This window comes from Halichoerus grypus, chromosome X (assembly GCF_964656455.1).
Source record: "Halichoerus grypus chromosome X, mHalGry1.hap1.1, whole genome shotgun sequence".
Classification (NCBI taxonomy): domain Eukaryota; kingdom Metazoa; phylum Chordata; class Mammalia; order Carnivora; family Phocidae; genus Halichoerus; species Halichoerus grypus.
In genome coordinates this window covers 22,778,837-22,790,963 of record NC_135727.1, presented here as the reverse complement: position 1 = coordinate 22,790,963, position 12,127 = coordinate 22,778,837, and the positions used below count along the sequence as shown (strand labels likewise).

Sequence of the window (12,127 nt, the reverse complement as noted above, 5' to 3'; positions counted from 1 at the left end):
ATGATAACTAGCAAAAGCCTCAGGTGTTGACAGAAATAGAATAACAGAAGCACTTGAAAAATCTGGCTCTGGAGTCTACCCTTTCTGAGAGAAGCTACTTGACAACCCATGGAGTGTGGATTAGCCCCTGCCCTAATCTGATCATTGTAGATTTTTAATTTGAAAATCAATTGCCCCCCCAAATTAAAGTATAACCTGGGTAACATATACATAATATCACACTATCTATGATGAGGTATTTTAACATGTTATAAAAATCACAGCATTTAGATGCTGTAAGAATAGCATACTAAGTTAAAAACTAAAATGTTACCTTCTTTGAAAGGAAAAGGATTTTCTTGATTGTTTAGAGGATGATCTGAGAGCTCAATCTGAGTGGGACTGGAGTAATGAACCTTAAGACCTTTTCAACCCTACAGTTCTAATGTAAAATCATTGCCCTTAACTATATTGAGAGCTATGTTATCAGAAACTTTGCAGTGGCTCTAAGGAAATAGGACCACAAATATTTCCTCAAAGGCAGCTCTCCCACTACACTTTCAGTAGGGTAAATTTGAGTTTTTATTCTAGTGTCAGGGGTAGGTGTGTGTGTGTATATATATATATGTGTGTATATATATATATGTGTCTATATATATATATATATATATATATATGTTGTGCAAAAGATTTTGGGGTTCTAGTTGTTGTTTTGTCATCTTTGGCATTTGGTAAGTCTCTATATTATCAGTGAGTTTAGAGTTACAAATTCAGCCACATTTTGTTTTACTAACAATGCCCAAAAGTTAATGGAGACACCATAGACTTCTTCCTCATTTGCTCTGCAGGTCAGTGGTAGGTGCAGTCTTCATTGTGTTCACAGAACATTATTTAAATTGTCTTATCAGAGCCTAGTGCACATTGTAGTGGCAAGTGCAACTCCTTGCTGGTTCCTCCTTTTGTTGTTCCCTTCCTTTGACCACTAATACTACCATCACCAACAGAACACACATACACAACTTAATTTAGTACTGCACTGCAGTTAAATTTCAAACACAAAACCAGTTTCTTAGCTGAAGTCTATGGCAGACAGTATCACTCTAAAGCTAGTAACAGTAATAACTATAAAAGTGGAAGTTTGTAACTGGGCTCAGCAAGTACTTTATTGTCCCTCCCTCTTTCCTACCTACCAAACCCAGAAAATCACAGACAGATATGAAGGGAGAAATCTATGGTTATTTTATCAACTCTCCACTGGCTCACTTACTGTTGAAGATAAAGGTGTCATCTACACAGGACAGAAAAGTTCCAACCAACTGTCTTGATATGTAGTCAGATAGAACTCCAATGCAAAAGCAATCCTTAAAATTATTCTATCTAAGTGGTTTACTAGAAACTTTTATCCATTCAATTAGATATATACATAATCAGAATCTACAATATTTCCCAACTGTCAGACTCTCTGTCCAGGGGAAGGCCCTTACCTTCCTATTTGCTCCCAGAGATAGCCTGCCCAGATTCTCAGTGTCTTGAGTCTTTGCCATGGCACAAGGTTCTTAGTATTTCTGATAATTTCCCTCTAAGAACTGTCTCCATCCTTAATGTAAATGTAGCAATTTTGCTAGTGTCTTCTATTAGCAAATTTTATCTATATCCATCTATAACTTTATATGTCTCCATATGTTGTTGCTAAAGAAATAACTTTCTAATTTATAACATTATCATACAGAAATATATAGCCATTAAGAGTATTTTTACATCATTCTTTTTTTCACATCATTCTTAAATGAAGGTGGAGTTATTACAAATGTTATACACATAAAGAATGGAGTCTTCAATGAATAAGGGTTGTCTCTCAAATCTCTAACATAAAAATTTTAAACTTTTAAAGAGATTTAAAACAGTTACTGAAAGCTGAAAGTCAGGGCACATCCCCGCTCTGTCACTTGATAAGGGGAAAAAACTCTCAAATAAGTCCACTCCCCTTTCAATACACTCGAGCACCTCATCTGGCTGTCTGACTCCAAAAATGAGCCTTGATTTGTCCTCTGGCAGCTCTGTAGTGACTGATGACAGCAAGTACAGTCTAGTTTCCAGGGTTGCTGGATTCCCTTGAAAGCCATCCAGAAGGAAGCCACCTATGGGCTGCTTGGCAATCTCCCGTGCTGACCTCAGCCCCTCCTCCATCACCTCTCCATCTCCAATCACTCCAATGTTGGTACTTTTCTGAAGGACCTCTGATTCTTCCTGTAGCTGTAGATGATTACCCAGGAATAGAAGCAATTGATCAACAGGCTTTCTGGCTCTTTTAGTGGAAGTTGCTTGCACAGTGCCTCTCCAAGAGACACTGGAATCAGTCTGGCTGAAGGGCCTGCTGAATTGCCATGAACTTGGAAGCAGCCATCTCCACTTATCCCCCAATACCCCACACAGACACAGACTTGTTTTTTACATAACCAGTTGGGCAGGGGCTGATGGGATCATGCAGGGAACAGTACAAGAGCGATTCTAGCATGCCTATAAACTTTCCAATTCCTTCCTTATATTGTGCCAAGGCTTCATGGTGTTCTGCCAATGAGGACAGTATAAGGTGAGCCATGGCAGGAACTTCATGGAGACTATGCAGTGTCTGATGGGTCAGGTGTGGGGCAGAGCTGGTCTTTGTGTACAGAAGGCAGGTTGGAATGTCCATGGTGTGGTCCCCTGTTTTGCCCAGGTTTTTTATTTTTCCTAGGCAACAGCCATTAACTACCTTGGTAAGACTCAGCTTCATTCTAAGATATTCTTCTAGGTCCTGCACACCTCCCAACTTGTTTTGTCCTTGAGACCCCTCAAACTCCTCATAGTTCTCTAAGCTCACATCTTCATGGAATGTGGGGCTCACACATTGCCCCTATGATTAGTTGGCCCAGGGCACACACCTTCATTTGACTACATGATCTATGTGTAACTTGTCTCTCGAGAGCCCATGCAATTACCTGTTACAAGCCAAAAGTTTGTCTAGATGCTTTTGTCTGGTCGTACAGATCCACTGTGGTCTGCCTTTCAGGCTCATTAATAGTTTAACCACATATTAACTGTAGCCCCATCACTTGGAGAGATTCATTCACCATGTATTCACTTGGACAGAGCCTTGGCCAGGCAATTGGAAGATTGGGTTTCAATTTTGCTCAGCTGTGACACCTGGGCAAATCACTTAACCTCTCCATGCCTATTTCCTCCTGAACAAACAAGGACAGGCATGGTGGGTAGGACTACATGAACTTCCAAGATCCTATCTAGCTGTAATGTTGGAGGAACAAAAAGTTTTAGATTACAGTCGTAGCCTTCTTGTATCCTTGTTTACTGATCACTACTGGCCTGGTGATAAATGCAGTGGTGCCAAGAATCAGGCAACAGTAGAGATATTTGAGAACCTAGAAAGAGGTGTGGCCTGTGAATTTTGAAGTGGTTGGTGAATTGGCATCAGCAGATCCTGAGGCTGGAAAGACCTTCCTGGATCTTCTCTGATTCTATGAGTTTTTCTGCTCTCACCAAAGGAGTGACATTCGTGTTGATGGTGTGACAGGTGATTTTTATTTTCTTTGGGCTTTTCTATATTTGTCAGGTTTTCTGTAAGAATACATACACACATACATTTTGTAAAAACAACCAACAGAACCAAAAAAGAAATGTCTTTGTTTGTAGGAGTGTGGGATATATTTGTTTTACATTCTTAGGCTATATTTTGCTATTTGTTCATTTCAGTGGGCATTACTGAATATTGTTTTTAATTATTATGTGGTTACTATATTTTATGTGTTAAGCATCTATATGTTTTCTTTTATCAATGGTTTAGGAATGTCCAGGACATTCTTATAATCTCTCCTCCATGAATAGCAAGGGGAGTTATGAAAGAGTTTCTGCTCTCAAGGATCTGCTTGCTTTGAAATATATTGGATTAGACTTGTTCATATGTTTATATTCCTGTTCAATGCCAAATCCACTGTTGGAGGAGTATTAATATCTCAGAATCCATATAAAATTTATGAGTTTTATTTATGTTCAAAACACCGAATATTCTGCTCAGCATTGTTCATTTTTCTGGGTCTTTTTCTTATTAACACATTTGAAAAAATGTTTTTTCTCCTTTAATGTAAGTCTATTGAAGTCAATAACCAATAAATATTTTTAATTAAAAAATAAAAAATAGAAAAACAAAACAGTTACTGAATCTGGACATGCTTTATTCTTATGGAAGGACAAGTTAATACTACTTCTTCTATCAACCTCAAGTATTTTTTATTCATTTCTTTTCCTATCATCCTTCCCTCCTATCTCCTCAGACTAAAAGTGTAAGACTGCCAGTTCTCCAGTATATTTATAATCATGAGAAAATGATAGCAGAAAATGGGCCACAGTAACTCCTTGGAAGATTACCAAAAATCCAGGACTTGCCTCCAAGGCATGTTTTGAAAGACATGAAAATTCTAAATTAGTAACCCCTTTTATAATAATTTACAATCCTCAATAAAAAATGCTATGCAGGACTTATTATCACCATTGTATGGACACAGGTAGACTAAGAACTTGAAGAGGTTGCATAATATAGTTCTATCTCATCTCAAAAGCAGGTGTCCTTTTTCTGTCATACCTTACTGCCTCTAATCTCTTGCCCTTTCACAGCACTCTGCCTTTCCCATTTTTGGTAAAGCCAACTTCCAGGAGCTCAGCTTACTTTCTCTGAGCTCCCATAACAATGCCTTAGGTACCTCCTACCAGATATGTTACCACTCTCTATTTCATTATGTTTATTACCTGAGAGTGTCCCTCATTATACTGTGAACTCCTCAAGACCAGCAACTATGAGTCATCTCTTTGCATCTAGATTTCACATAGTTTTCAGCACATACCAGGAAATGCTTCATAAATGCTTTGAATTAATGAGTAATCACTGGGAGATTTTGAGAGGAAGAAATAAATTTTAAACTTAGCCATTAATAGCTGCATAACTCAACAATTTTAATTTAAATAAAGAGTAATATCAAATATAGTTGGCCAAAGGTAATGTCCAACAGAAAGAAGCATCTTTTGAATTCTTATTTTGTGGTTCAAGGAAGAAAATCATAAAAATATCTACAGTAATCAGTACTATTTCACAGTGTTAAGAAAGATAAACTCTTAAGATTTTCCTCTGAACATCTTAGCTTCTTGATTGTTTCAAGAAGATTGCTGCTGACCTGGGCCAGTTTCATATGTAGATAAATAAGGCAATGTGTACATGGTGTGATTTTAAGAATGCCAGGAAAGACACCCATGTTTAAAAATCTCTCCCCATTTGATGTCTCATAGTACTTGGAATTCAGAATTTTGCAGTCATCATTACTTTTAATTAAGGCTCTGAAAGCCCCAGCCAAAATGCACACATGCTATGTAGGAAAGTAAACACAAAAAGTCATTGTCAGTTATTGACATTTGTACCTCTTCTTTTAGTTTCTCAGGAAGCTGTTGCCCAGTAATTCAGAGTCAAGACCCAGGTGAATGGGGTTCTGATGAATTGGGTAGAGTTGGACTGAGGATAAGTGAAAGAAAAGACCAATTCTACAGTAGAGACATCAGTATGAACTCTATGAGTATCACTGGAGGGGGGTGGGCCAAAGAAGAGAACAGGAAACCAAAAGGAAAAAAAAAAGAGAGATAATCTAAATTAGAAACTTGAAAATTTTACCAAGGACCAGTCCTGTGACTAAAAACACAATATATGTTACCCAAAGGAGGATAATTAAGATAATTAAGTCTGCATAGTGCATGAAGCTTGGTCCTGTTTTAACACTTGCAATAAAAGCTTCTAGACACTTAAGGGAGTGGAGAGTATGCAGAAAGCCTGGAAAAAAAGTGGAGCTGCTGTTCTTTTCCTTTTTCAATGAGAATGTTCTACTAATTAAAGTGTCCATGATAATTGCAGACTCATACTTCTCTGTGAATGCTATTTCTTTAGAGTGACCATAAAATGTGAATCAAGCCTTGCTATAGAATTTATGTTCAAAATCTCCATGCATCTTCCTAATGTGTCATCTGACATTTGTTATTACTTGGCCATGGGCTAGCTTTGAATATCTTATGAAATATTTATGACAGCAAGGGATGTGAGAATCATATGAACAAAATATATACAAGCAGCTAAATATTAGTGACAACCAACAAGGCAAGATCAGTAATCAGCCTTCATTTTCCATTCATTCATGTTTAAGTGTGTTTGAGTCATGTCTTTCAGTCCCAAGTTGCACTCTGTTTAAAGAAATTTTCTTACTATTCGTGGAACGGCAAGTTCAAATAAACTCTGCATTTTATTAGAACTTTTGTAAATTAACTCTCCTGAACCAGAGAAACCTATAACATTTGGTCCCAACAAATAATTTGATGTTTCCCTTCTGGGATGGACAGCAGATGTCAAAATGTGGGAGGAATGAATCTCAGACTAGAAGCCGACAAATGGGCCTAAAGAGGAGAAGAAGGAAAATGCAATATGGAATGTAGGTAGGATTACAGAATGAGGATATGGGCATTCTGCCTTGAAAACTCTAAATACAATGTGCACAGTAAGCCACCAGCAGGGCTATTCACTATTTCAAACCTCCAAAATCATCTTGACGTTAATGTAAGGTTACATGCCAGAATGTGGCAAAATTGGGATTCAACCTTAGTTCTTCATATGCCAGGATATGTACCTTTTTTTTCTGCTGCAGCTATTACATCATATGACTGCTATTTTCACTAAGTTGATAACAGAAGCCCATAGGTAAAACCCTTCCTTCATGCTTATTGTTCATGTCTTACAGTCTTCTGTGAGAGCACCTACACTTTCTTGTACTATTCTGCTGGCAACAAGTCTGTGTCATTTGGCATAATTAGCATCTCTAAATAAAAGAAACTCTGAGCTTAATTGCTTAAAAAATAGGGGCTTATTCTTTTTCATAAAATAAACGGTCTGGGAGTAAGGTATTACTAGTACAGTGACTGACATTGGTTCAATAGTTCAGTGATGTCAAGGACACTGTTCCTGAAATTTTCTTGGTATTTCCCTCAGGATCACAAGATGGTTATTGCTTGGGTCAAGGTTCTCCAGAGGCAAAAATACTTGCAGGTTCTCCAGACAACCCAGTTTTATAATGAAGGCACCAGGAACTAAAAGCAGTTGGAGAAAACTATTACATAAGGCAATTCAAAAATCCTGGAGTCCAACCTCAACATTTTGCAATTTTGCAAAGATTCAGGTCTGCAACTAAAGTACTAATGGAATTGGAAATCTGAAGCTAGTGTAAGTACGTTGCTTTGCCTTTCAGTGGATACATTAAAAAGTAGAGTCTAGAAAAGATTTCACGTTGCCCTGGAGAGGCATTAGAAAGATGAAAGAAGCAAGGCTATTTACTTGCTGAATTTTGAGTGATAGAAATCACATATTTTTGGCGGACAAGTGGCCAAAGGCCTTTTTCAAATCTCAACAGCAACTCTCATCGATGTTTAGAAAGTATATCTTTTGACTTTAAATATACAAGTAAGGCAAGAAAGCTGAATTTTCACAAATTTCCCCCATGCCAATTTGGAAGGAAGAATTTATCTAATGTACTTCAGTGTATCTCATGTGATATTAATTAAAAACAATTAAAACAGTTAAAATCCCAGAGCAGAGAGCAGTAGGTGAATATAAGAATACAATCTTACCAATTAACACACACACACACACACACACACACACACACATTCAGGAGATGCCTTTTCACCAGTGGGTTACAGAGCCATACAGTACATGTATACAGGAAATGATTTCTAGATTCAGTAGTTAGGATTCAGCAAACAGGGAGCTTCATTAATCAGATGTACTAATATACCTTTATTTTATATTGAGGAAAATAAACAAGAGAAGATCAACTGCAGTTAAACCAAACATCTACACCATATGTCCTTGTAATATTAACAGGTTTTCGGAGCATGCTACTAGTTCTGAGGATTCAGACACGAAAGCATCTGCCATCAGGTAGCTCACAGTCTTCTGGGCTGGAAATCGCCCTCTCTCATTTCCTTCATCAGCTCTGACAAATGTGCCAGCAGCCCCTATATGCTTCTTATCAATGAAATAGGTTAAAAAGCCTATTTCATTCTCAGGATAAAGCAGTACTTTTCCCAAGAGTTGTCATCCCCCAATTTTTATGAATATGCCTTTCATTGTTTAAAACAATAAAGAAGGAGAGGGAGAGAATTTCCAGTGGACTCCCCACTGAGTGCATAGCCCAATGGGGGGGGCTCAGCAGAAGGGGGGTGCTCTATCTTACAACCCTGAGATCATGACCTATGCAGAAATCAAGAGTCAGATGCTTAACTGACTGAGCCACCCAGGAGTCCTTCACTTAAACATTTCTCATAATGCTTATCACATTCTGTGTTATAGTTTGGTTTTGGGGGGATTAAAAATTACTTTATTCATTTTAGGTGCTAAATAAGCTATTATTGAACTGAATCCAACAAAGAAACAACGAAGATTATTCTTATTTGTATTTTATAATTTGTAGTATAAAAGAAAAAAGTCTCTCTTAATCCTGTATGTTAAGTGTTGAAGTCTTTACTTAGACTCCTCATTTGCCTAATTTCTGTTTTACTCCTGTTCCTTAAATACTTGACTACTGACTTTTAGCTGGAAATGTAGCTGCCTGGAATGATGACTATAATTTTCAGTTTCACTTTAAAATTATATGTGGATATGTGACCATGTTCTGGCAACAGGCATACAAAAGCAAGTGTCATGTGCAATTTCTGAGAAGTATCTTTAATGGAACTGAGCTTATCTTTCTTATCCCATTGAGTTGAATAGCCATCTTGGACCATGTGATATAAAGTTCACACTAAGGAAAGCAGAACAAAAGACAGAATGAGCCCAAGTTTTTCATGAATGTGCACCTGACATACCAATGCGGGACATTCAGATTTCTTTACATAGAAGAAAAGCAAATTCTATTTTATTTAAGCCACTTACATTTTGAATATCCATAGCCAGACCCAATACTGGCTGGCATTACTAACAGCTCCCTACTTAATGAAATGAAAGTTAGCTGGCAGAAAAAAGATGGCAGAGGAGTAGGGAACCCTATTCCAACCAGTCCCTGGAATTGAGCTGGATATCTATCAGACCACTCTGAACACCCATGAAATCAGCCTGAGATGTAAGAAGATAGATCTGGATCTCTACAAACAGAATATCACAGGTGGTTGGTTTAGAGTATGAAGCGAGGAGCCGTGATTCCTCAGGCACATATCCGAAGATAAATGGAAGGTGTGGGAGCCATCAGGATCCTGCACTGCCAGGGGGCAAAAGCCTTCTGCACTGGGGATGGGGCACAGACTCACAGACCAGTAGTGGTGGGGAAAGGACATTAGGGCAGCCCCCGGACTGAAACCTGGAGCGGCAGGGCCAACATGAGAATTGGGGTTGGCTGGCAGTTTTAGAAGCACAAAGGGCAGAGACGTGCCTGGAGGGGCACACAACCCAGGATGCTACAGTTTTTAGCACCACAGACAGAAACAGAGATAGTGTGGCCTGGAGAGCTAACTGAAGAACAGACTGCAATCTCTCTGCTCTGAGGCAGAGGGTTGGAAACAGTCTCTTCTGCTCTGACTCTTGGAAGAGACTCAGAAAGCTGCCAGGGAAAGCCGCCAGAGAACAAAAGCCCCCCAAAAACGGTTTTGACTGAGCCCATCCCTCCCACAGGGGGTAGGGCAACTCTGCCCAAACAGGGTTGCCTGAGTAACAGCACAGCAGTCCCCTCCCCCAAAAGACAGGCTGGGAGAACAAGAGGCCGACAACCATAAGGTCCCTACAAAACAGGTGCATCTTGCTTGGGTTGTGGTCAATAATTTGGACTCTGTACATTCACTCAACCACTCCTCAACAGAATGACTAGGAGGAGGAACCCCCAAAATAGGAAAGACTCAGAGACTGTGACTTCAGCCATAGATTTACAAATGGATACAGATACAACCAAGATGTTGGAAATGGACTTCAGGGTAACAGTTATGAAGATGATAGCTAGAATGGTGAAATCAATTAATAGCAACATACAGACTCTTAAGGGCAGAAATGAAAGCTGAACTGGCAGAACTTAAAAATGCTATCAATGAGATCCAATCCAATCTAGATAATCTAACAACTAGGGTAAATGAGGCAGAAGAACGAATTAGTGATCTAGAAGATCAATTGATAGAAAAGAAGGAAAAAGAGGAGGCCTGGGAAAAATAGCTTATAATCCATGAAAAGAGAATTAGAGAAATAAGTGATGCCATGAAATGTTCCAACATCAGAATTATTGGGATCCCTGAGGGGGTGGAGAGAGAGGACAAGAAGATATATTTGAGCAAATCATAGCTGAGAACTTCCCTAATCTGGGGAATGAAACAAACATTCCAGTCGTACATGCAGAGAGGACCCCTCCCAAGATCAAGGAAAACAGGCCAACACCCCAGCATGTAATAGTAAAACTCGCAAATCTTAGAACCAAGGAAATCATCTTAAGGGCAGTTAGGGGGAAGAGATTCCTTACATATGGAGGGAGGGACATCTGAATAATGTCAGACCTATCCACAGAGACCTGGCAAGCCAGAAGGGGCTGGCAAGACATATTCAGTGTAGTAAACGAGAAGCACATGCAGCAAAGAATACTTTATCTGGCAAGGCTGTCATTTAGAATGGATGGAGAAATGCAAAGCTTCAAGACTGGCAGAAGCTGAAAGAATATGTGACCACTAACCCGGCCCTGTGAGAAACATTAAGGGGGTCTATAAAAGGAGAAAGACCCCAAGAGTGGTATAGAACAGAAATATACAGAGACAATCTACAAAAACAAGGTCTTCACAGGCAACATGATGACAATACAGTCATATCTTTCTATAATCACTCTCAATGTGAATGGCCTAAATGCTCCCATAAAACAGCACAGGGTTGCAGACTAGATAAAAAGATAGGACCCATCCATATGCTGTCTATAAGAGATTCGTTTTGAACCTGAAGATACATCCAGACTGAAAGTGAAGGGATGGAGATCCATCTTCCATGCCAATGGACCTCAAAAGAAAGCTGGGGTAGCAATTCTTATATCAGACAAATTACATTTTAAACTCAAGACTGTAGTTAGAGACACAGAAGGACACTATATCATTCATAAAGGGTCTATCCAACAAGAAGATCTAACAATTGTAAATATCTACACCCCCAACATGGGAGCAGCCAACTACATAAGTCAACTGTTAACTAAAATAAAGAGTAATATTGATAACAATACGTTAATTATAGGAGACCTCAAAACTCCACTTTCAGCAACAGACATATCATCTAAGCAGAAAATCAACAAAGAAACAAGAGCTTTGAATGACACATGGGACAAGATGGACCTCACAGATATACACAGAACATTCCACCCTAAAACAACAGAATACTCATTCTTCCCGAGCACACACTGAACTTTCTCCAGAATAGACTACATACTGGGTCACAAATCAGGTCTCAACTGATACCAAAATTTTGAGATTATTCTCTGCATATTCTCAGACCAAAATGCTTTAAAACTGGAACTCAATCACAAGAAAAAATTTGGCAGAAATTCAAACACTTGGAAGCTAAAGACCACTCTGCTCAAGAATGTTTGGGTCAACCAGGAAATCAAAGAAGAACTTATACAATTCATGGAAACCAATGAGAACAAAAACACTTCAGTCCAAAACCTATGGGATACTGCAAAGGTGGTCCTAAGGGGGAAATACATAGCCATCCAAGCCTCACTAAAAAAAAAAATTTGAAAAATCCCGAATTCACCAACTAAATTTACACCTTAAAGAACTAGAGAAAAAAGCAACAAACGATGCCTAAGCCACGCATTAGAAGAGAAATAATTAAGATTAAAGCAGAGATCAATGAATCAGAAACCAGAAACACAGTAGACCAGATCAATGAAACTAGAAGCTGGTTCTTTGAAAGAATTAGTAAGACCGATAAACCACTGGCCAGACTTATCCAAAAGAAAAGAGAAAGGACCCAATTAATAAAGTTATGAATGAAAGGGGAGAGATCACCTCTAACACCAAGGAAATAGAAACAATTATTAGAAATTATTATCAACAACCATAT

The 12,127-nt window shown here is 38.6% G+C and overlaps 1 pseudogene; it reads right to left on the bottom strand.

Moving 5' to 3' along the window:
• Window positions 1-1,883: 1,883 nt before the first annotated feature.
• LOC118552318 (queuine tRNA-ribosyltransferase accessory subunit 2 pseudogene) lies at window positions 1,884-2,770 on the bottom strand (annotated as a pseudogene).
• Window positions 2,771-12,127: the final 9,357 nt, after the last annotated feature.